Source organism: Megalobrama amblycephala, linkage group LG21, assembly GCF_018812025.1.
Source record: "Megalobrama amblycephala isolate DHTTF-2021 linkage group LG21, ASM1881202v1, whole genome shotgun sequence".
NCBI lineage: Eukaryota > Metazoa > Chordata > Actinopteri > Cypriniformes > Xenocyprididae > Megalobrama > Megalobrama amblycephala.
The window spans coordinates 32,210,035-32,215,356 of record NC_063064.1 but is presented as its reverse complement, the minus strand read 5'-3'; positions in this window follow the sequence as shown (position 1 = coordinate 32,215,356).

The window sequence follows — 5,322 nt, the reverse complement described above, 5'->3', positions numbered from 1 at the left end:
CCTGAAATAACAACACTTCCTTTGCTAACATTAGGTAACACTGAAAAATACGGTAACACTTTATGGTTACACTTTATTTTAAGGTGTCTGTTACACTGTAATTATACATTTAATTACTGAGTAATATTAAGTAACTACGTGTACTTAGTATAGGGTTAGTTGCATGTAATTATGCATAATTAATAGTTATTACTATAGTAACTACATGTAACATGTAACAATGACACTAAAATAAAAGGTTACACTTTATTTTAAGGTGTCTTTGTTACACTGTAATTATACATTTAATTACTGAGTAATATTAAGTAACTACATGTACTTAGGATAGGGTTAGTTGCATGTAATTATGCATAATTAATAGTTATGACTATAGTAACTACATGTAACATGTAACAATGACACTAAAATAAAAGGTTACACTTTATTTTAAGGTGTCTTTGTTACACTGTAATTATACATTTAATTACTGAGTAATATTAAGTAATTGCATGTACTTAGGATAGGGTTAGTTGCATGTAATTGTGCATAATTTATAGTTATTACTATAGTAACTACATGTAACATGTAACAGTGACACTGTAAAATAAAGGGTTACACTTTATTTTAAGGTGTCTTTGTTACACTGTAATTATACATTTAATTACTGAGTAATATTAAGTAACTACATGTACTTAGGATAGGGTTAGTTGCATGTAATTATGCATAATTAATAGTTATGACTATAGTAACTACATGTAACATGTAACAATGACACTAAAATAAAAGGTTACACTTTATTTTAAGGTGTCTTTGTTACACTGTAATTATACATTTAATTACTGAGTAATATTAAGTAATTGCATGTACTTAGGATAGGGTTAGTTGCATGTAATTGTGCATAATTTATAGTTATTACTATAGTAACTACATGTAACATGTAACAGTGACACTGTAAAATAAAGGGTTACACTTTATTTTAAGGTGTCTTTGTTACACTGTAATTATACATTTAATTACTGAGTAATATTAAGTAACTACATGTACTTAGGATAGGGTTAGTTGCATGTAATTATGCATAATTAATAGTTATGACTATAGTAACTACATGTAACATGTAACAATGACACTAAAATAAAAGGTTACACTTTATTTTAAGGTGTCTTTGTTACACTGTAATTATACATTTAATTACTGAGTAATATTAAGTAATTGCATGTACTTAGGATAGGGTTAGTTGCATGTAATTGTGCATAATTTATAGTTATTACTATAGTAACTACATGTAACATGTAACAGTGACACTGTAAAATAAAGGGTTACACTTTATTTTAAGGTGTCTTTGTTACACTGTAATTATACATTTAATTACTGAGTAATATTAAGTAACTACATGTACTTAGGATAGGGTTAGTTGCATGTAATTATGCATAATTAATAGTTATGACTATAGTAACTACATGTAACATGTAACAATGACACTAAAATAAAAGGTTACACTTTATTTTAAGGTGTCTTTGTTACACTGTAATTATACATTTAATTACTGAGTAATATTAAGTAATTGCATGTACTTAGGATAGGGTTAGTTGCATGTAATTGTGCATAATTTATAGTTATTACTATAGTAACTACATGTAACATGTAACAGTGACACTGTAAAATAAAGGGTTACACTTTATTTTAAGGTGTCTTTGTTACACTGTAATTATACATTTAATTACTGAGTAATATTAAGTAACTACATGTACTTAGGATAGGGTTAGTTGCATGTAATTATGCATAATTAATAGTTATTACTATAGTAACTACATGTAACAATGAAACTAAAATAAAGGGTTACACTGTATTTTAAGGTGTCTGTTACACTGTAATTATACATTTACATGCAACTGATCTTAACCACACCCTACATGTAGTTAATTATTATTATTATTCAGAACTTGTAATGTATTACACTGTAACATGGACACCTTAAACCATAAAGAGTTACAGTTACACTGTAATTATACTTTTAAGTACTGAGTAATGTTAATTAACTACATGTACTTACTGTAGGGTTAGGATTAGGGTTTGGTTTGGGGTCAGTTGCATATAATTATGCATAATTAGGGCCCAAGCGAAAATTCGCGCAGGGCCCTCTTGTTCTTCTAAGGATTATTAGGGCCCAAGCGAAAATTCGCGCAGGGCCCTCTTGTTCTTCTAAGGATTATTAGGGCCCAAGCGAAAATTCGCGCAGGGCCCTCTTGTTCTTCTAAGGATTATTATTATTTTTTTTTTTTTTTTTTTTTTATTTTTTTTCCGTCTTCCGGGGCTTTTTGGGGGCCTTAACATGCTCAAAAACTCTTGAAAATTGGCACACACATTGGAATCCGCGGCCATTAGGACGCCGGAGAGGCTGGTACCCGGGCGTGGCAGGGGGGCTCGACAGCGCCCCCTTGAAAAAAGTCTGAAAATTTGGTCCATATATTAAACACGCTTGCACGTATTAGTATGAAACTCAGTACACATATAGACCTCATCGGGCCGAACAACTTTCGTGCTCTAAGTTAAACACCACGCCAACAGGAAGTCAGCTATTAAGGGTTGTTTGAAAAACGCATGCTCTGGAATTTGATATACTCCTCCTAGACGATTAATCCGATCGCCACCAAACTCGGTCAGCATGAAGTCAAGACACTGATGATTAAAAATTGCCAGGGGATTTTTGATATCTCGAACGGTTTGGCCGTGGCGAGGCAACGAATTTATGGCGAGAAAAAGGAAACAGGAAATGTGTTATAACGTCTGCATACATATATTGATCTTTATGAAACTTCACGAGTGTGTTCGTTATAGGAGTCTGATCACATGGATGTGACTATTGTGAGTCAAAGTTATAGCGCCACCAACTGGCAGCAGGAAGTGTATCACTTTTTGAAATGTTTTGAGATCACCCTCTTATTTTTACCTGATTTGCTTCAAACTTCATCAGTGTAATGTCAATACACAGCAGATGTAGACCTATGACAGGATTTTTGATATTTGAAATATTGTTGCCATGGCAACAGGTCAAACTGTAATAATATTCTTGAGTGTTTTTGAGGCTCTTAACATGCTTCAAATTGCATGAAACTCGACACACACATCAATATTGTCAACCAGTAGACATGGACAAAGCCATAGAAATGGGCGTGGTGGAGGGGCTCAGTAGCGCCACCTTTTGACAAAAGTGGGGGGGTTAGTTTTTCCTACAATCACCAAACTCGGTACACATATTGTTCTCATCAAGCCGGACAATTTTCTAATTTACATTCATTAGCTCCGACCAACAGGAAGTCAGCTATTTTGGTTTGAATGTTAATTTTTTGAAAAAACAGGCTATGAATTTTATACTACTGCTCCTACAGGGTTTATCCAATTTACACCAAACTTTTTTTAACTTGTTGCTAACACATTGAAGTTGTTTAATTGCAAACGGATTTTGGATATCTCAAACGGTTTGGCCGTGGCGAGGCAACGAATTTATGGCAAGAAAAGGGAAACAAAGTGTTATAACTTCTGCATACATTAATTGATTTTGATGAAACTTCGGCTTAGTCTTCGTTGTACAAGGCTGATCACATGGATGTGACTATTGTGATTCAAAGTAATAGCGCCACCAACTGGAAGCAGAAAATGTGTCACTTTCAGCATACATTGAGATCACCCTCTTATTTTTACCTGATTTGCTTCAAAATTCATCAGAATAATGTTAAAACTTGGCACATGTAATCCTTTGAAAATGGGCAGGGAGGAGGGGCTCTATAGTGGCACCTTGTAGTGCAGTAAATGTGGAGTGAATTTGACATAGTCCTTTGATGTTTAACCGTTTTAAGTGCCTATTGCCCGCTGTGCACAGTTGCCCTGAAGCCACCGGGGTGGCGGTGCCACCGGGCTTGGGCCCGCCATCGCTGCTCGCAGCTATATTTATTATTTTTTTTTATTTTTTTTTTTTTATTTTTTTTCCGTCTTCCGGGGCTTTTTGGGGCCTTAACATGCTCAAAAACTCTTGAAAATTGGCACACACATTGGAATCCGCGGCCATTAGGACGCCGGAGAGGCTGGTACCCGGGCGTGGCAGGGGGGCTCGACAGCGCCCCCTTGAAAAAAGTCTGAAAATTTGGTCCATATATTAAACACGCTTGCACGTATTAGTATGAAACTCAGTACACATATAGACCTCATCGGGCCGAACAACTTTCGTGCTCTAAGTTAAACACCACGCCAACAGGAAGTCAGCTATTAAGGGTTGTTTGAAAAACGCATGCTCTGGAATTTGATATACTCCTCCTAGACGATTAATCCGATCGCCACCAAACTCGGTCAGCATGAAGTCAAGACACTGATGATTAAAAATTGCCAGGGGATTTTTGATATCTCGAACGGTTTGGCCGTGGCGAGGCAACGAATTTATGGCGAGAAAAAGGAAACAGGAAATGTGTTATAACGTCTGCATACATATATTGATCTTTATGAAACTTCACGAGTGTGTTCGTTATAGGAGTCTGATCACATGGATGTGACTATTGTGAGTCAAAGTTATAGCGCCACCAACTGGCAGCAGGAAGTGTATCACTTTTTGAAATGTTTTGAGATCACCCTCTTATTTTTACCTGATTTGCTTCAAACTTCATCAGTGTAATGTCAATACACAGCAGATGTAGACCTATGACAGGATTTTTGATATTTGAAATATTGTTGCCATGGCAACAGGTCAAACTGTAATAATATTCTTGAGTGTTTTTGAGGCTCTTAACATGCTTCAAATTGCATGAAACTCGACACACACATCAATATTGTCAACCAGTAGACATGGACAAAGCCATAGAAATGGGCGTGGTGGAGGGGCTCAGTAGCGCCACCTTTGACAAAAGTGGGGGGGTTAGTTTTTCCTACAATCACCAAACTCGGTACACATATTGTTCTCATCAAGCCGGACAATTTCTAATTTACATTCATTAGCTCCGACCAACAGGAAGTCAGCTATTTTGGTTTGAATGTTAATTTTTGAAAAAACAGGCTATGAATTTTATACTACTGCTCCTACAGGGTTTATCCAATTTACACCAACTTTTTTTAACTTGTTGCTAACACATTGAAGTTGTTTAATTGCAAACGGATTTTGGATATCTCAAACGGTTTGGCCGTGGCGAGGCAACGAATTTATGGCAAGAAAAGGGAAACAAAGTGTTATAACTTCTGCATACATTAATTGATTTTGATGAAACTTCGGCTTAGTCTTCGTTGTACAAGGCTGATCACATGGATGTGACTATTGTGATTCAAAGTATAGCGCCACCAACTGGAAGCAGAAAATGTGTCACT